This window comes from Pongo pygmaeus, chromosome 21, assembly GCF_028885625.2.
Source record: "Pongo pygmaeus isolate AG05252 chromosome 21, NHGRI_mPonPyg2-v2.0_pri, whole genome shotgun sequence".
Lineage (NCBI taxonomy): Eukaryota > Metazoa > Chordata > Mammalia > Primates > Hominidae > Pongo > Pongo pygmaeus.
In genome coordinates, this window is record NC_072394.2 from 17,011,006 (window position 1) to 17,032,034 (window position 21,029).

Genomic DNA, 21,029 nt, shown 5'->3' on the forward strand with positions numbered 1-21,029 from the left:
TGTGCCATGCTGGTGTGCTGCACCCACTAACTCATCAACTAGCATTAGGTATATCTCCCAATGCTATCCCTCCCCCCTTCCCCCACCCCACAACAGTCCCCAAAGTGTGATGTTCCCCTTCCTGTGTCCATGTGTTCTCATTGTTCAATTCCCACCTATGAGTGAGAATATGCAGTGTTTGGTTTTTGGTTCTTGCGATAGTTTACTGAGAATGATGATTTCCAATTTCATCCATGTCCCTACAAACGACATGAACTCATCATTTTTTATGGCTGCATAGTATTCCATGGTGTATATGTGCCACATTTTCTTAATCCAGTCTATCATTGTTGGACATTTGGGTTGGTTCCAAGTCTTTGCTATTGTGAATAATGCCGTGATAAACATATGTCTGCATGCGTCTTTATAACAGCATGATTTATAGTCCTTTGGGTATATACCCACTAATGGGATGGCTGGGTCAAATGGAATTTCTGGTTCTAGATCCCTGAGGAACCGCCACACTGACTTCCACGAGGGTTGAACTAGTTTACAGTCCCATCAACAGTGTAAAAGTGTTCCTATTTCTCCACATCCTCTCCAGCACCTGTTGTTTCCTGACTTTTTAATGATTGCCATTCTAACTGGAGTGAGATGGTATCTCATTGTGGTTTTGATTTGCATTTCTCTGATGGCCAGTGATGGTGAGCATTTTTTCATGTGTTTTTTGGCTGCATAAATGTCTTCTTTTGAGAAGTGTCTGTTCATGTCCTTCGCCCACTTTTTGATGGGGTTGTTTGTTTTTTTCTTGTAAAGTTGTTGGAGTTCATTGTAGATTCTGGATATTAGCCCTTTGTCAGATGAGTAGGTTGCAAAAATTTTCTCCCATTTTGTAGGTTGCCTGTTTACTCTGATGGTAGTTTCTTTTGCTGTGCAGAAGCTCTTTAGTTTAATTAGATCCCATTTGTCAATTTTGGCTTTTGTTGCCATTGCTTTTGGTGTTTTAGACATGAAGTCCTTGCCCATGCCTATATCCTGAATGGTAATGCCTAGGTTCTCTTCTAGGGCTTTTATGGTTTTAGGTCTAACATTTAAGTCTTTAATCCACCTCGAATTAATTTTTATATAAGGTGTAAGGAAAGGATCCAGTTTCAGCTTTCTGCATATGGCTAGCCAGTTTTCCCAGCACCATTTATTAAATAGGGAATCCTTTCCCTATTGCTTGTTTTTGTCAGGTTTGTCAAAAATCAGATGGTTGTAGATGTATTGTATTATTTCTGAGGACTCTGCTCTGTTCCATTGGTCTATATATCTGTTTTGGTACCAGTACCATGCTGTTTTGGTTACTGTAGCCTTGTAGTATAGTTTGAAGTCAGGTAGTGTGATGCCTCCAGCTTTGTTCTTTTGGCTTAGGATTGACTTGGCGATGCGGGCTCTTTTTTGGTTCCATATGAACTTTAAAGTAGTTTTTTCCAATTCTGTGAAGAAAGTCATTGGTAACTTGATGGGGATGGCATTGAATCTGTAAATTACCTTGGGCAGTATGGCCATTTTCACGATATTGATTCTTCCTACCCATGAGCATGGAATGTTCTTCCATTTGTTTGTATCCTCTTTTATTTCCTTGAGCAGTGGTTTGTAGTTCTCCTTGAAGAGGTCCTTCACATCCCTTGTAAGTTGGATTCCCAGGTATTTTATTCTCTTTGAAGCAATTGTGAATGGGAGTTCACTCATGATTTGGCTCTCTGTTTGTCTGTTATTGGTGTATAAGAATGCTTGTGATTTTTGTACATTGATTTTGTATCCTGAGACTTTGCTGAAGTTGCTTATCAGCTTAAGGAGATTTTGGGTTGAGACAATGGGGTTTTCTAGATATACAATCATGTCGACTGCAAACAGGGACAATTTGACTTCCTCTTTTCCTAATTGAATGCCCTTTATTTCCTTCTCCTGTCTAATTGCCCTGGCCAGAACTTCCAACACTATGTTGAATAGAAGTGGTGAGAGAGGGCATCCCTGTCTTGTGCCAGTTTTCAAAGGGAATGCTTCCAGTTTTTGCCCATTCAGTATGATATTGGCTGTGGGTTTGTCATAGATAGCTCTTATTATTTTGAGATACGACCCATCAATACCTAATTTATTGAGAGTTTTTAGCATGAAGGGTCAATGAATTTTGTCAAAGGCCTTTTCTGCATCTATTGAGATAATCATGTGGTTTTTGTCTTTGGTTCTGTTTATATGCTGGATTACTTTTATTGATTTGCATATATTGAACCAGCCTTGCATCCCAGGGATGAAGCCCACTTGATCATGGTGGATAAGCTTTTTGATGTGCTGCTGGATTTGGTTTGCCAGTATTTTATTGAGGATTTTTGCATCAATGTTCATCAAGGATATTGGTCTAAAATTCTCTTTTTTGGTTGTGTCTCTGCCCGGCTTTGGTATCAGGATGATGCTGGCCTCATAAAATGATTTAGGGAGGATTCCCTCTTTTTCTATTGATTGGAATAGTTTCAGAAGGAATGGTACCAATTCCTCCTTGTACCTCTGGTAGAATTCGGCTGTGAACCCATCTGGTCCTGGACTTTTTTTGGTTGGTAAGCTATTGATTATTGCCACAATTTCAGCTCCTGTTATTGGTCTATTCAGAGATTCAACTTCTTCCTGGTTTAGTCTTGGGAGGGTGTATATGTTGAGGAATTTATCCATTTCTTCTAGATTTTCTAGTTTATTTGCGTAGAGGTGTTTGTAGTATTCTCTGATGGTAGTTTGTGTTTCTGTGGGATCGGTGGTGATATCCCCTTTATCATTTTTTATTGCATCTATTTGATTCTTCTCTCTTTTTTTCTTTATTAATCTTGCTAGTGGTCTATCAATTTTGTTGATCCTTTCAAAAAACCAGCTCCTGGATTCATTAATTTTTTGAAGGGTTTTTTGTGTCTCTATTTCCTTCAGTTCTGCTCTGATTTTAGTTATTTCTTGCCTTCTGCTAGCTTTTGAATGTGTTTGCTCTTGCTTTTCTAGTTCTTTTAATTGTGATGTTAGGGTGTCAATTTTGGATCTTTCTTGCTTTCTTATGGGCATTTAGTGCTATAAATTTCCCTCTACACACTGCTTTGAATGCATCCCAGAGATTCTGGTATGTTGTGTCTTGGTTCTCGTTGGTTTCAAAGAACATCTTTATTTCTGCCTTCATTTCGTTATGTACCCAGTAGTCATTCAGGAGCAGGTTGTTCAGTTTCCATGTAGTTGAGCGGTTTTGAGTGAGATTCTTAATCCTGAGTTCTAGCTTGATTGCACTGTGATCTGAGAGATAGTTTGTTATAATTTCTGTTCTTTTACATTTATTGAGGAGAGCTTTACTTCCAAGTATGTGGTCAATTTTGGAATAGGTGTGGTGTGGTGCTGAAAAAAATGTATATTCTGTTGATTTGGGGTGGAGAGTTCTGTAGATGTCTATTAGGTCCGCTTGGTGCTTGGTGCAGAGCTGAGTTCAATTCCTGGGTATCCTTGTTGACTTTCTGTCTCGTTGATCTGTCTAATGTTGACAGTGGGTGTTAAAGTCTCCCATTATTAGTGTATGGGAGTCTAAGTCTCTTTGTAGGTTACTCAGGACTTGCTTTATGAATCTGGGTGCTCCTGTATTGGGTGCATATATATTTAGGATAGTTAGCTCTTCTTGTTGAATTAATCCCTTTACCATTATGTAATGGCCTTCTTTGTCTCTTTTGATCTTTGTTGGTTTAAAGTCTGTTTTATCAGAGACTAGGATTGCAACCCCTGCCTTTTTTTGTTTTCCATTTGCTTGGTAGATCTTCCTCCATCCTTTTATTTTGAGCCTATGTGTGTCTCTGCATGTGAGATGGGTTTCTGGAATACAGCACACTGATGGGTCTTGAGTCTTTATCCAATTTGCCAGTCTGTGTCTTTTAATTGGAGCATTTATTCCATTTACATTTAAACTTAATATTGTTAGGTGTGAATTTGATCCTGTCGTTATGATGTTAGCTGGTTATTTTGCTTGTTAGTTGATGCAGTCTCTTCCTAGTCTCGATGGTCTTTACATTTTGGCATGATTTTGCAGTGGCTGGTACTGGTTGTGCCTTTCCATGTTTATCGCTTCCTTCAGGAGCTCTTTTAGGGCAGGCCTGGTGGTGACAAAATCTCTCAGCATTTGCTTGTCTGTAAAGTATTTTATTTCTCCTTCACTTATGAAGCTTAGTTTGGCTGGATATGAAATTCTGGGTTGAAAATTCTTTTCTTTAAGAATGTTGAATATTGGCCCCCACTCTCTTCTGGCTTGTAGGGTTTCTGCCGAGAGATCCGCTGTTAGTCTGATGGGCTTCCCTTTGATGGTAACCCGACTTTCCTCTCTGGCTGCCCTTAACATTTTTTCCTTCATTTCAACTTTGGTGAATCTGACAATTATGTGTCTTGGAGTTGCTCTTCTCATGGAGTATCTTTGTGGCGTTCTCTGTATGTCCTGAATCTGAATGTTGGCCTGCCTTGCTAGATTGGGGAAGTTCTCCTGGATAATATCCTGCAGAGTGTTTTCCAGCTTGGTTCCATTCTCCCTGTCACTTTCAGGTACACCAATCAGACGTAGATTTGGTCTTTTCACATAGTCCCACATTTCTTGGAGGCTTTGCTCATTTCTTTTTATTCTTTTTTCTCTAAACTTCCCTTCTCTCTTCATTTCATTCATTTCATCTTCCAGGGCTGATACCCTTTCTTCCATTTGATCGCATCAGCTCCTGAGGCTTCTGCATTCTTCACGTAGTTCTCGAGCCTTGGTTTTCAGCTCCATCAACTCCTTTAAGCACTTCTCTGTATTGGTTATTCTAGTTATACATTCTTCTAAATTTTTTTCAAAGTTTTCAACTTCTTTGCCTTTGGGTTGAATATCCTCCTGTAGCTCGGAGTAATTTGATCGTCTGAAGCCTGCTTCTCTCAGTTCGTCAAAGTCATTCTCCGTCCAGCTTTGTTCCGTTGCTGGTGAGGAACTGTGTTCCTTTGGAGGAGGAGAGATACTCTGCTTTTTAGAGTTTCCAGTTTTTCTGCTCTGTTTTTTCCCCATCTTTGTGGTTTTATCTACTTTTGGTCTTTGATGATGGTGATGTACAGATGGGTTTTTGGTGTGGATGTCCTTTCTGTTAGTTTTCCTTCTAACAGACAGGACCCTCAGCTGCAGGTCTGTTGGAGTACCCGGCCGGCCGTGTGAGGTGTCAGTCTACCCCTGCTGGGGGGTGCCTCCCAGTTAGGCTGCTCGGGGGTCGGGGGTCGGGGGTCAGATGTCAGGGACCCACTTGAGGAGGCAGTCTGCCCGTTCTCAGATCTCCAGCTGTGTTCTGGGAGAACCACTGCTCTCCTCAAAGCTGTCAGACAGGGACATTTAAGTCTGCAGAGGTTACTGCTGTCTTTTTGTTTGTCTGTGCCCTGCCCCCAGAGGTGGAGCCTACACAGGCAGGCAGGCCTCCTTGATCTGTGGTGGGCTCCACCCAGTTCAAGCTTCCCGGCTGCTTTGTTTACCTAAGCTAGCCTGGGCAATGGCGGGCGCCCCTCCTCCAGCCTCGCTGCGGACTTGCTGTTTGATCTCAGACTGCTGTGCTAGCAATCAGTGAGACTCCATGGGCGTAGGACCCTCTGAGCCAGGTGGGGGCTATAATCTCCTGGTGCACCGTTTCCTAAGCCCGTCGGAAAAGCACAGTATTCAGGTGGGAGTGGCCTGATTTTCCAGGTGCCGTCTGTCACCCCTGGAAAGGGAACTCCCTGATCCCTTGCACTTCCCGAGTGAGGCAATGCCTTGCCCCTGCTTCGGCTGGGGCATGGTGCGCTCACCCACTGACCTGCGCCCACTGTCTGGCACTCCCTAGTGAGATGAACACGGTACCTCGAATGGAAATGCAGAAATCACCCGTCTTCTGCGTCGCTCACGCTGGGAGCTGTAGACCCGAGCTGTTCCTATTCGGCCATCTTGGCTCCTCCGGGCGAGATGGGGTTTCACCGTGTTAGCCAGGATGGTCTCAACCTTGGTCCATTTTTAATCAGGCCATTTTATTTTCTGCAGTTGAATTATAAGAGTTTCTTATAAATTTTAGGTATTAACCCTTTATCACATACATGGATAAGATAAGGATCCAATTTCATTCTGGTCTCATAAAGGCACTAATCCCACTCATGGGGGCTCTATTCTCATGACCTGTATTAGCCAGGGTTCTTCAGAGAGACAGAACTAATAGGATATGTGTATATATGAAGGGGAGTTTATTAGGGAGAATTGACTCACATGATCACAAGGTGGAGTCTCACAATAGGCCTTCTGCAAAGCTGAGGAGCGAGGAAGCCAGTAGTGGCTCATTCCAAGCCCCAAAGCCTCAAAAGCAGGGAAGCCAACAGTGCAAAGCCATCTGTGGCTGAAGCCATCTGTGGTCAAAGCCCCGAGTCCCTGGCAAACCACTGGTGTAAGTCCAAGAGTCCAAAGGCCAAAGAACCTGGAGTTGATGTTCAAGGGCATGAAGCATCCAACATGGGAGAAAGACCAAAACCACAAGACTCAGCAAGCCAGCGTATTCCACCTTCTTCCACCTGCTTTTTTCTAGCTGTGCTGCCATTTGATTGGATGGCGCCCACCCAGATTGAGGGTAGGTGTGTGTCTCCCAGTCTACTGACTCAAGTGTTACTCTCCTCTAGCAACACCTTTACAGACACACCCAGAAACAATACTTTGCATCCTTCAATCCAATCAAGTTGACACCTAATATTAACCATCACGTGACATAATCACCTCCCAAAGGCCTCACCTTTGAATACTAGCACATTGAGAGTTAGGATTTCAACATATGAAATTTGGAAGGACACAAACATTCAGTCCAATACACTGCCCTGCTAATTCAAATGGTGCCTGGCACACAATGGGCCATGAGTAAGTGTTTGTTGAGTAAATAAATGAATGAGTGCTCGGACACTGACACTGTGCTTGGAAATTGCTGGAGCTTGTGAGTTAGGTATTGACTTTTGTGTTTTGCCTGGATCATCTTGGTGAATTCTCACCCAGTCTTGTGTTGTGGTTGTTCTTGTCTCAATAGAGACAAGTAATCATGGCCAATTGTGGCACATGGTGCTTTTCCCTCTTCTTTCACTTAGTTGGTGCCACCGTAGTAATGTGGACCTATGACTGACAGCTGGTAGCCCAGGATACATTTCAGTTGGAGGCTTTGCTGCTCCTAGGCCGACCTCATTTCACCAACACCACAGCTGACATTTTTCAGAAGCCTACTCCACTTGTAGCCTCATTTCCACATCTCCCTTTCCCACGTGATTTCACATCTTCTGATTCCTTCTCTGCTTCTTACATTCTCAACGTGCTTTGTGAGCTCCAAGGTCAAGGGCACCTCATATTCCCTCTTCCCATTTGCTGGTGTCCTCTGTTACTGCTGCTGCTTCCCCTCCCTTAGAGCCATGCATAGAAGTGGTGCCCAGAAACTTTCAGAACATGTTATTTGCCAGGTGGAAGATGGTCAGTGTCAGAGCTGTGTATAGGAGACCTGTTTGCAGAGCATGGATTTTTCCAAAGGTTTGCTTCTGGGAATGCATTTTAAATCCACTCATCTCAAGTAGGCTTAGAGTGGGGGCCTGGGACACAATTTCTCATTTCTAACTCAACTCAAGGCCCTTTCTTGCACAAATTTCCCTTTTTCAACCTGCTTTGGAAGCTTTAAATTGAATGAATTTAAAGAAATTTAAAATAAATGTGATTAAGTAATTTGAAAAACAAAGAAAAGGTAGCAGCTGCCCAGATCTCCATCTGCTCTGATTTGTCTGCAAGAAGATAAGATGTTTCTTTCTCTCCTCTGTTCGTAGTATTCAGCTCATATCTGACATCCCCAACAAAAAATGGACTCGTAGCCCAGAACCATGCCAAATGAGAAACACAAACACAGGCATGATGTATGAGGTCTTCATCTCTTCCCTGTGATCTTCTCTGTAGTGCCATTCCCTCCAAGGTCCTGAGGTAACAGATGTCCCCATTAACTCAGCCAGGAGGGGCTGAAAGGCACATCAGACTAAAGAGAGAGAGAGAGGTAAAAGGTCCTAACTCCTCAAACTGAGTGCCAGTGGATAGTGTTGCATAGAGTGGGAAGAGGGTTCATGGCAGGAGCCAAACCCAAGTGTCCCACGGGATGTGTGTCTTGAGACAACATGGCCAGCCCCACCCCTCACCTCATCCCTCAGTGAAAATGACATCCAGGTGGGACAGCCCAGTGCCATGGCAGCAAGACAGCTGAAGCTGGAAGCACAGGGGAGTGGAGAGATCTCTGTGGGCTGGTGGTGGGGCTGCTGGTTTATGCGGTCACCCCCAGGCACCTGTCGTGCCACGGGATGCATGGATGGATCTACAATAGTGTGACCGTGAATGTGTCTGTGATGGTTAGTGGCGGTGGGGATGGAAATGCTGCCATGGTAATTTCAGTCTTGGTCTTAACTCAGACTAGCAGTGCAACATTTAACTTCTGTTTGAGGGGGTACTGTAAAGGCGCCCAACATCAAGACTCTGCCCTTTGTGGGTGAGGACTGTGCAGTTCTCCTTCTGTCTTCCTTTTTTATTTTTCAGAAGAGGAGTTTTACTTTTACCCACTTATGGTAATATTTGCAATATTACAATATAATTAGGTTAAATAAATCAAATAAGGAATCCAGAAGAAACTGTTCTTGAGTTAAGCCAAGTAAACACTGGCAATTTCAAGAACAGAGAATTCTACGCATTAACAAAAAGAACACACAAGCTCAAATGCAAGTTTATATGGTGAGTGTCTTTAAAGGATTTAAAAAGCATGCTCCATCAGCATAATAGCTTTTTCTCATTTATGTAACAGATGCATTTCTGTCTGCTTGTGTACAGCAAAGGGTTAGAACCTGAATAAACTTATTTATGATTTCAGAAAGGTGCTATTTTAGAAATGTACTCCATAGAATTTACTTCACTGCTCCTACCACCGATACTTCAAATAAACAAGGTACGGAAGGTCTTATCCCTTGAAAATGTTTTTAAACACTAGCACTTTAAATTGAAACATTGGTAGAAAAGTAGCAATGTCAGGTACAATGCCTATACTTAGTCTTACTTAAAATAAGAATTGAATGCACAACAGAAAATTTATCATTTTCTTTATCATTGGAGCGGAGGGAGAGAAAGCAAGCAGAGGTGGGGGTATGGTTACACTGTTTAAGGAGGAGCTGAATACAAAGATAATGAGTCTTTCATAGTCTCAACAACTCCACAATGAATAACTGTGGATTATCTCATTTATAATTCACATTGGATAAAAAAAATTGTTTCCCCTCTGTTTATATCAATTTAATTCAAACCTTATTATCTTCAGAATACAAAGATGAATACTACAAGGTAAACTAACTGCAATAAGTATTTTCTAAGTAGAAGAACAAACACCAAGGGGAATCCCTCTTTCCAGTGTCTTCTGATATGGCAAGATTTTGCCAGAATGGAAGTCTAACACTTAAATAAGCATTCTCTTGGCCAAGTAAGAGACTACAGTTGTTGTGGGTATTACCCTAAAATTACCATATGTATTACATATTAAATTAAATTCAGCATTAAATATGCTTGTATAATTATGCTGTTAATGATGATAGCAGTGATGATGCTGGTGGAAAAAGCCTGTCTAGCAAAAGAAAAGTAAGGGAGAAAAATGTAACAAGCAGAAAGCTAACACAGAGTTGGGCAATTTTTGAGTAGGAAAGAGAATTTTAAACACTTTTTAAATCTTCAAAATATTTAAAACAAATTTAAAGGGTCTGTTAATTCATATATTTTTCTTTACTAATCATTTTAGATTTTTTTTCTTTGAATTATTGGGCAGGGAAGATATTTATGTATGGAAGATTATTGCTCTAATTTGAGTGAAATAAAATTTATTAGTGTGAGGCAAACATAACTCATTTGAGGATAAAGTTTGTGTTGGATATGTGGTTCCTGATGCATTTTTACTTGTCTTTTTAAATGCCTTATCTTTTTCTTTAAAGATTTATTTCAATAAAACTAATTGGGACCACCCATATTTCAGCAGGACCTGAGTATGGATTGGAAGTACTTGGCAGGGCAGCAGCAATCTTGCTGTGTTTTATTTAACATGCATCCTTGGGCAGGTTGCCCTTAAATCTTACACTGTGGTGAAGGGATGATTTTTTTTGTAATGCTGCAGTAGAGTTGGAGTACTTAGTTCTCTTGTTGTCCAGTATATCTAATAAGTGTTTCATATTATTTCCTCATAAGGGAAATAAGGGAGTACTTTTCTTTTTCCTTCTGTCTTTCTATCTAGACATCACCATTCATCCATCACTTAGGCAGCCATTGATTCAGCATGTGTACATGCATGTGCAAGTGTGTATGTGTGTACATGTGTGTGTACATGTGTGTACGTGTGTGTACATTATCTACTGTGTACCAGGCCATATTTCTGGTATCAATCTCAGTTCCTCTTCTCCAGTACACAGATTCCTCTTGTCTATAAATTTCTGTGATAGAAATTACTTTCTGTCACCAGATAGAAATTCTGTCTGGTGCTCAGATTGTTGTTGTTGTTTAATTTATAGTACATTTTTAGCTCTTTATTTCTAATTTTTAAATGTACATCATGTGTCCCTGCAGGCACGGCTCCAGGAGCTCTGCATTCCCACGCAGGCTCAGCCACTACACACTGGAGCAAGTGTCCTGTGGCCTCCTCTGTGATCATGACCACTCATGGCCTGAGCTGGCCACGGGGAAGAGCAGCCGGCTACACTTCAGGTTTATAAGCGACTTTGAAGGCACAAAACATGATGTCTGACTCTCCCTCTCCTGTGATTCCCAGGGCCCAGACTGGGATCTAAAGAGAGGAAGAAGGGACACAGGCCTCCTTATTACTCTCCTTCATTAATTCATTCACTAAACAAGTACTTACTGAGTGCCTACCAGTTATCAAGTATGATGTTAGTGTTGCGAATCCAGAAGGGAGCAAAGCAGGAAAGTTCTGCTCTCGAGGAGCCACGTGTTTCCTGTTCCCAGGAGCATCAAGGAAGCCCCTGCAGGGTTGCGTCATCACCGCCAGCAACAGTTGAACCAAATGGGAAAAGCAATCAGGGAATACTGTTTCACAGTACCAACTATTTACATATTTGGTAACAATTTAGCTGTTTTTTAGTCTTACTTTGATGATTTTTCTTTTCATTTCTTATCCAGTCTTTTATTCAACAATTTTCTGCTGATTTAAATAATAAAATTGCTTATTTAAAATCAACAAATTATTACACTAGTGATTAAAAATAAATCAAAGTAAAGGTACATTCTAATGCACATTCTCCTTCTCTGCTGATGAGAATGTAAATTGGTACAATCTTTCTATCCTTAAAACTTTAGTGCTCATTAATGAAATAAGTCACCCTTAAGCAGTGTATTCTAAAGAAACAATCAGAGATTGTCAAGGATTTATATAAAGGATGTTCATGACTATGATTTTAAAACCAAGGGAAATTTAAAGCAACCTCAATGCTCAACAATAGCCATTAAATTAGTGATGGCATATTTTTTTCATTATACTTTACGTTCAAGAAATACATGCGCAGAATGTGCAGGTTTGTTACATAGGTATACACGTGCCATGGTGGTTTGCTGCACCCGTGATGGTGTATTTTTGTGAGAGAATATTATGTAGTTATTTAAAAGGATGCCTTTATAGTATGATTTTTTTTAAAAAAAATAGTGTATCAGTAAAGAAAGTACTCTTGTATAAGACTCAGTATGTCTTCATTAACAGCAAGTCTTGCCAAGCTAATTTCTTTTTTGAAGCAGTAACTAGACTAATGTATAGGTGGAATTCAACACATCTAAAAGGGCATATAGAACTCTTCATATACATGAGCTCCTGGAGCACCTGGTGGGTTGTGGTTGCCAAGTGCTAGAAATATACAGGTAAATAAAATATAGCCCCCGTATTCAAGAAGCTCATAATGCAAAGATAGGGGAAACAAACAAATGGAAAATTACAAGAATACAACGTTATTCAACAAATGTTGACCACACATTTACTGTACGCTGACTCTGCTGAACAAGCCATACATATAGCCTCCCTTTTGGAGCTGTCCAAACCCATTTTTAAAAGCTGATATAACAGAAAAGCTAAATTCAAGGAAGCACAAAAGCAAAGTTGCCTATCGAGTATCTTCAGTCTAAATTTGGTGACCTGAGTGGGGATGGGAGAGTGGAGGATGATGAGTGAGTGAGACGTAGCACCAGCCCTCAGGAAGGGTGACAGCAAAATGTGTAGGGACAGAAAGACTAGAAAGGGGAAAACAGGGGAAGGAAGTCACAGGGTAGAAGGAATCCTGCTTTATATTAGGAGCCATCATCTTTTGAGGGTCAAGGAGAAGTCTCCAGAAGAAAAATGAAGATTGAAGAATGAACGCTAATACAAATAGATCATGGTTCTAAAAAGGAAAGAAAGCTGAGTTCAAGGGCAAAGAGTTCACTTTGACAAGGAAAGAGGTACTTACTCCTCAAATATGGCAGGCAAAGAAGGAGTCAGTAATAATAGAATCTGAACTGGAAATAAAGGAAGTTGAGAAAGTTCATAATAAAAAATAGTAAATTTCAATCTTCCCAGAAATAATGAGCTCATCACCTGTGAGAAAAGGCTTAGAAATGAGAACTTAAGGGAACAAAAAGATCTATGGCAAACTTGCTAATTGACTGATCTCTTGCAAAACATTGAGTATTTACCATATTCTAAGTTCAAATACCCATGACTCTGGGAGGACATGGAGCTGGCCTTGGAACCAGTTCACATGATGAGGGGACCTGCAAACACACCTGGAACATCTACAGGAGCAATACGCATCACAGAAACATGCATGTCATGGCCAACACCCACACATGGCCTCAGAAAAGCTAGGTAAGCTTGGCTGTTCCCTTACTTGCCAAGGATCATCAGAAACTCAATGTTGTAGAGTAGAAAGACCGTGGGCTTAGGGTCGCATGGACCAGGTTGTAATCCAGCTCAGTGGTTCACCAACTGGATGGCCTTGCAGAGAGCTCAGTATCTGCCCAGCTCCTCCATGGGCACCGAGGTGCCTGCCAGCCATGTGAAGCTGTGGAGCAGACTGATGAGGAAGTGGAGGTGAAGCACTGAACACACAACAAGAACTCACTACATAACTTATTTGTCTGGTTATGCTTTTTCAGATTTTGCTATAGGACAAAGATTGACTAACAGGAGGTGGCTTTAGGTTCAGATTTTCCGTTGTCCCCAGTAGACCTATGAAGATGATACCTCTATTAATATTTAATGCTGTCATATTTTAGGTACAGCCACTGCAAACCACCCTGCCTAGAACCCATATTTATTTAGTAGGATCTATCTATCATCTATCAGTAAATCAAAAATGGCCTTACTGCCCAAGGTAATTTATAGATTCAATGCCATCCCCATCAAGCTACCAACAACTTTCTTCACAGAATTGGAAAAAACTACTTTAAAGTTCATATGGAACCAAAAAAGGGCCCACATTGCCAAGACAATCCTAAGTCAAAAGAACAAAGCTGGAGGTATCATGCTACCTGACTTCAAACTATACTACAAGGCTATAGTAACCAAAACAGCATGGTACTGGCACCAAAACAGAGATTATAGACCAATGGATAAGAACAGAGCCCTCAGAAATAATACCACACATCTACAACCATCTGATCTTTGACAAACCTGACAAAAACAAGAAATGGGGAAAGGAGTCCCTATTTAATAAATGGTGCTGGGAAAACTGGCTAGCCATAAGTAGAAAGCTGAAACTGGATCCCTTCCTTACACCTTATACAAAAATTAATTCAAGATGGATTAAAGACTTAAATGTTAGACCTAAAACCATAAAAACCCTAGAAGAAAACCTAGGCAATACCATTCAGGACATAGGCATGGGCAAGGACTTCATGACTAAAACACCAAAGCAATGGCAACAAAAGCCGAAATTGACAAATGGGATCTAATTAAACTAAAGAGCTTCTGTGCAGCAAAAGAAACTACCATCAGAGTGAACAGGCAACCTACAAAATGGGAGAAAATTTTCACAATCTACTCATCTGACAAATGGCTAATATCCAGAATCTACAAAGAACTCAAACAAATTTACAAGAAAAAAATCACACAACCCCATCAAAAAGTGGGCGAAGGACATGAACAGACACTTCTCAAAAGAAGACATTTATGCAGCCAACAGACACATGAAAAAATGCTCATCGTCACTGGCCATCAGAGAAATGCAAATCAAAACCACAATGAGATACCATCTCACTCCAGTTAGAATGGCAATCATTATAAAATCAGGAAACAACAGGTGCTGGAGAGGATGTGGAGAAATAGAAACACTTTTACACTGTTGGTGGGACTGTAAACTAGTTCAACCATTGTGGAAGACAGTGTGGTGATTCCTCAGGGATCTAGAACTAGAAATACCATTTGACCCAGCCATCCCATTACTGGTTATATACCCAAAGGATTATAAATCATGCTGCTATAAAGACACATGCACACATATGTTTCTTGCAGCACTATTCACAATAGTAAAAACTTGGAACCAACCCAAAGGTCCATCAATGATAGACTGGATTAAGAAAATGTGGCACATACACACCATAGAATATTATGCAGCCATAAAAAATGATGAGTTCATGTCCTTTGTAGGGACATGGATGAAGCTGGAAACCATCGTTCTTAGCAAACTATCGCAAGGACAAAAAAACAAACACCACATGTTCTCACTCATAGGTGGGAATTGAACAACAAGATCACATGGACACAGGATGGGAGACGAGGGAGGGATAACATTAGGAGATACGCCTAATGTAAATGACCAGTTAATGGGTGCAGCACACCAACATGGTGCATGTATACATATGTAACAAACCTGCACGTTGTGCACATGTACCCTAGAACTTAAAGTATAATGAAAAAAAAAAAGAAAATCAATCTATCTACTAATCTATCTATCTATCTCTGTGTGAAGGGTTTCTTAATGGTTATTTCCTTTCATTTGGTTACTATTATGCCCTATCTTCTCACTTTCACTTAAAAAAATAGAATTTTCCCCAAATTATCAGTACTTATGTAAATAAGTAGCTAAAACATAAATACTAATCCATAATAGTAATTAATACTAATTTTATTATTAATAAGTAATAGCAAGTAATAATAGTGCTTCCTTGACTATTTTATCACCTGCAATTTACTTTAAATACTGCAGCACAGACACTGTGGGATTACATGCCTGTTACTTGGGTTGAGCTAAAACTCAGGCCCTCACAGAATTCATCCAGGCGGCACACTTGCCTCAGGTGAGAGAGGAAACCCCTCTGCTGGAACAAGTATTGCAGAGCTTCTGTTATCTGTATCTAACTGTGGCTTGTCTGATTAGCATGCAGATTTGGGTTAAACTTGTGGCTTGTTAATAAGCTGATGCATGCTTAAAAGTGTCCTCTTTTGGTGAAATTGAAGGTAATCAAAGTATGTGGATTGGCTAAAATCTTATGGAAATACTCCCCTGTATTATAACAGGGTATAAACAACCAAAGGATCAATGATATTTGGTGATTTTACCTGAATCTTGATCTTTTTATGGTTCTGTGTCCAGCCAGGAATCCCCAGGGCTCTGCCTGCCTGAAGCTGCCCATACGGTTAGCAGAAGCCCCTCTGCGGAATTGCGGGTGTCTATCTCGAGTGAACTTCCAAGGAAGGTCTGAGCACCTAACAGGACAGAAGCCTGAGACTTCAGTGAGCTCACAGAACAAGTTGTATGAGCTGCTTCTGTGCTTGCTTGATAATAACTCCTCAACTGAAAAGAGCTGGATGTGTGTCAGAGTTTTCTTTGAAATTAGCTTTCCTTAGAGTCTCCTAGCCAGATTGTAGGGGGAGAAGTGAATGCTCAGCCACCTCTAACCTCTTTAAAAGCTGCCATTTTCTACCAAAACAAAAACAAAAACAAAAGAAAACAAAAACAAAACAAAACAAAAAAACCCTAAGAGTTTTGTATGACCAAATTGCCTGAGGTCAGCTGGTATGCTAATACATTAAGCAATAATCATAAAAGTATTTCTACTAATATTTAAGTAAAAGTTCTCCTTGAATTCCAGATAGAAGGAGTTTCTACAGTAGGAGTAACAATTTAGTTAGTATGCTCAAATCTTCACATTTTGGTGTTCATGTCCATCAGATGGCTTTGAATTGTTACATTTGTGGCTTATGTATATGCTAGCCGAATTGTGCTTTGGCCTTTCTTTTCTGATCAGCCATTAATCTGGGTAAAAACTGCTAGCTAAATGAGCCCCCTGGTATGACACTCTCTATCCAAATCTCTAGAGCAGAGATACCACTGTAAGTCCTATAAGGGAAAGACAATGACTGTCTTGTTCGCTTCATGTCCTCAATGCCCAACATGGTCTGGATCATAGTAAGTACTCAGTAAATACTGGTTAAATGAATGAAAGAAACAAGGAATTAATGAGCATTTCTCCCTTTCTATTCATGTTTGTGAGTGGCTTGCTATCTTCCTATCTGTCTGCCCCATAGGAGTCTGTATGGGAAGGACTGGCAGTTGGTGCTACTAAATAAACCCCATCTTGGGTAAATCACTGTCGATGTGTCTTCTCATCTCCAGTTTGGTCTCCACTGGTTCTTGGGCAGAATTTCCCTGAGATGTATCCAAGTCACAGAATTAAAAACTGAAAAGGAAGTTTGAATTCTCTGGAAATTATGATGTACTCCTCTCAATGGGGAAAAAGGAAATTATACATATGAAGAGCTGCTTAAAATAAAAACAGATACAAGCAAATGTCTCATTTCACCCAGTTTTGGAGGTCAAAGCTCTTGTCCATGTAAAGCAAAGAACTGAGGGTATAATTTATCTTGTGCAATCCTTGAAGAAGCCATTTCCTTGAGCACAAGACCCAAAATTTTCCTCAGAATGGCTTGTAAAATCCCTCGGGGGGTCCTGTGTCCTACGTCAGAGGTGGTAAATCCTGGCTCTTGGTCAAACTCAGCCTGATGCTTGGTTTTGTAAATAAAGCTATATTAGTGAACAGCCACACCCATTGATTTACATATTATCTATGGCCACTTTCCCACTACAACAGCAGCATCAAGTTGCACAGAGACCTTCCTGCTGGTAAAGCCTAAAATATTTACCATGTTTAGATAAAAGGTTTGCTGACTATATCCTAAGTGTCTGGAAAGATTTATCCATTAGCCAGGATGGACAGTGATCCTTTCTACATCATTAAAACAACCAAAATGATAGTAGAAGTTATATAACACACTTCAAAAGCACTAAGATTAATGTCAGACTTGTTTCAATTATGCCAATATAAAAATAGTTGCATGTCTTGTCTGTTCATTTATACTGTGCCTCATTCTACAAAGGATGTGAGCTGGTATATAAAAACACATACAATATAATAAAAGGTTAAAGAATTAATAAAATTCTAGCCTGAGAAGATACAAATTAAAATAGGAGGTGGAAACAAAATGAAAGTGTTTTTCCATTTAGGAGTTAACCTTTTAATTCTATATTATTTTATATTAATTTGCAACCACTGCCTTTTTCTATTTGCTGTTATATTAAATCTATTTGTTCTTTTACAGGTTTTTTAGAATTATCAAATATTTCAAAAATTTTAGTTTTTTGATTAATATTACAAACACTCATAACACATTTTTCAAACTAATATTCAAAATAATGGTGCCATATTTGTTTAGAACATTAAAAAAAGTACAATGTTAGCTGGCACAATAACTTTCCCTCATCCCACTGGCTTCTCTCACCCAAAAAGACCTCTGACCTCTGTCTTGAAGGTGGTTTGCATCTTTTCAAATCATATTTTAAAATTTATAACATGTGTATGTAACCATTGTATATGGTGTTGCTTTCTGTTTTTTAAAGTTTACATGAATAAGGAATTATTTCATTCATAATATTTTCAACTTGCTTTTATTTCCCAACACTAGATGTTAGAAATTCATCTATTCTAAAATAAGTAGATTTAGTGTATTTATTTTAACAACTGTGTAGTAGTTAAAATATACCCCCACTTTGTTTATCCATTACCAATGAATAAATATTTTGACTGTATTTTAAAGTATTTTTTAAAAGCTTCAGTGGTCATTCTCATACCTTCCTCCTTGTGCAAGGCGGAGGTTTCTCTAGGGCTTATTTTTGGAAGAGAAATGGGTAGGTCTTAGAGTACCTCATGAAGATGAACTTTACTAGATGATAGCCAAATTGCCCTCTGAAGTGCTTACACTACTTCATATTTCCACCATTAGCAGAGAATTTTCCTATTTTGCTGTATTCTAAAGAGTAAACTCTCAAAAGGAGGTAGAGGCAGAACAGGAAACAGATAAAATTTAACAAGAAGATACGGCTGGGGATTGTAAGATCCAGTACCATGGAAGACTTCTTAGGTCCTCCTGAAATGTCCTGACTTTACTTTGTAAGTAGTGGAAAGTCTTCAAAATCTTTAATATGGATTTTCATTAACACGGAAATATTCTCTTTGCTTCTTTCTTGAACTTTAAACAAGTTTCTTAAGCAAAAGTTCTAAAAAATGACCATAGCCTCAAATATTTATTGATTCAGATCTCAGGAATCTAGGAGATGAAGGGCTAAGAATCAGGTGTGGGTGGCTCAGTTCTGTCCTTAGTTTCTTGGAGATAATTTGCTGAATGTTCTCTTCCCCTCCATATCTGCCAGTTGGAAATCTTATGAGAAATGCTCCCTGTTCAAGGACACGAATGACAAGATCCGCATCCAGCACCCTCTGGGCCTATGGGGAAGCCACCAAAGTAGACCCACATTTTGTTTAAAATGATAGGTGATTGTTCCATCAAGCTCTGACGTTAATGGCTTTGGTTAATCTGATACAATTGAGACAATATTTTCTCTAGTCATTATTTCTTCATTTTTATCAAAGGTCACTCACTGTTCTGGGTAAAGGCAGATCTAGCCTTCTTCTGAAGCTGCACCTCCAACTTTACGTGCTGACTTGAAAGGATGGCTATTTACAGGACTCCTGGGTTGGTTCACCTTCCTTGGATACTCGAGTACTGGAGTGCTCAGATGCATATGTTCTAGAGACAGTTTGTTTCATTATAAGATGTGACTAAATATGAATCTGAAAGAGCCAATCCAGAAAGATGGATCCCAAATGTAAATAAAGTTATATTAGTGAACTGGGCCCAAATTTAAAATGAAGCCAAGTAGCTATTTGCTGACTAGACATCACACACATACTTTGAGTTCCCTGAAAACCGACCCTTGTGTTCAGCTTTGGGACTTGGTTGAAGCTGAGCCCTTTCTCAACCAATCATTGTTCAGCTGCCTCAACCAATCAGGACTCAGCTGCCTTGACCAATCAGGGTTTATTTGCATAGGTGAACCTGATTGGGAACTTGGGCAGGAACTTTCACTAGAAAACCAGAGCTCTCCCTTTGCTTTCTGGCACACATCTTAGTTTTTACACTGAAGGCTGCATGTCCCCAGTTTGCAAACTGTACACCAGAATAAAATCTCTTTTCTCCAAACTCCTTTTCAAAAAAATTTTCATTCACAAAAACATGTTCAACATTCTTTTCTCCCTGAGCAAACCCACTTACTTTTCTCCTCCAGCCTTCCTACGTCAGAGTCACAAGTTGTGCCAGAGGCAGAACAAACTAGACACTTAGGAACACAATAAATAGCAAGCACCCGCTCCAGCACCGCTGAGGAAGGTGTGTACATACATACAGAGTAGGGCTTCTTTCATTTATAAATGCCCTACATCTGGAGCCTTTTTCATTTGCAATTAAAAGAAAAAGACTTTAAAAATAGGAGAGATGAAAACAGAAGCCAAAGCCCTAAGCAGTGTGGGTGGGGACATGGAGCTGGGTGGGGACTTGGAGCTGGCCCTAAGGATGGCTGGGGACTGGTCCTCTGCTTCCTGCATCCGCTTCTCTCTGGTGCTTGCCTCGTTTTCCCTGGCCCACTGTCAGAGTGAAGCCGGGATAATGGCTTCTTCTGGAACTGTGGGGCTTGCCTCTTCACAATATTGGGACCAGTGAGGAAACAGGACCCTCCACATTGATTCCAGCTACAGTCCTCATAGAGAACTCTGACTGGATCAGCCTGGGTCAGGTGCCCACCAGGGTCCAGGATATCAGAGAATGATGATTGATAATTCCAACCTCAACAAACAAGTAAACAGGAGGAGTAAACATTTTACCTGAAAGACAAGAAGTACTGTTCTGGACAGACAAAACCATAGATGTGATATACTCTGATTTTGCCACAAGGGCTTTATGCCACAACATACCAGAATTTTCCAGCCTCAGATAGCTTTGTCTTGACGAATGTTGCATAGTAAAGACTTTTCTTCGGTTACAGAATCCTTTTTTGGTTTTCCAATTCTAATGATTATTTTACTTGTTATTTCAAATATCCGAGCATCCTCTGAACTTTCCTTTGGCCTATGTATCTCTTGAGGGCAAATAATTGCTCCAAACATTACCCAAAACATTAAGGTTCAGGGGCTTTGCTGAGATCATAGTGCCGTGTCCTCTCCTGTGGTCAGTGATGCCAGTTTTCAAGTGGATCCTTGCCTTGTAGTCATTTTGGCTGGCTGGCGATCATGCTGAATGACTCACATGCAAATAAAATGAGGACAGCACAGAAGGAGCACTCTTAGGCCGACTGTGCGAAAGTGGGAGAGCTGCTCATGGCCGGTCCAACTGTGCTCCCTCCAAGTCTGCCTTCAGTGGTGGCTGCCTTCACAGGACAGATTTGGATTTAATGTGTGTTTCATAGAGAGTAAAGGGAAGACTTCATCTCTGGAAAGTCATTTTGCAGATGAGAAAACCGAGCCCCAGAGATGTCACATGACATGAACAAAGCCATGCAGCCCATGAGATCCCCTAAGGAATTTCACAACAGAAAACATTAATTAGGTGCCTGCTGTGTGCATCCATCGCTGGGCTCTTTGA

At 40.4% G+C, this 21,029-nt stretch overlaps 1 long non-coding RNA gene across 1 annotated transcript; it reads right to left on the minus strand.

Moving 5' to 3' along the window:
* Positions 1 to 16,750: 16,750 nt before the first annotated feature.
* LOC129021403 (uncharacterized) lies at positions 16,751 to 19,186 on the minus strand. The gene is made up of 3 exons (XR_008496059.1): positions 19,058 to 19,186; positions 18,868 to 18,929; positions 16,751 to 17,063 (listed from the first exon to the last, which is right to left on the minus strand). It is a non-coding gene; the product is annotated as an uncharacterized LOC129021403 (long non-coding RNA).
* Between the last annotated feature and the right edge of the window lie 1,843 nt (positions 19,187 to 21,029).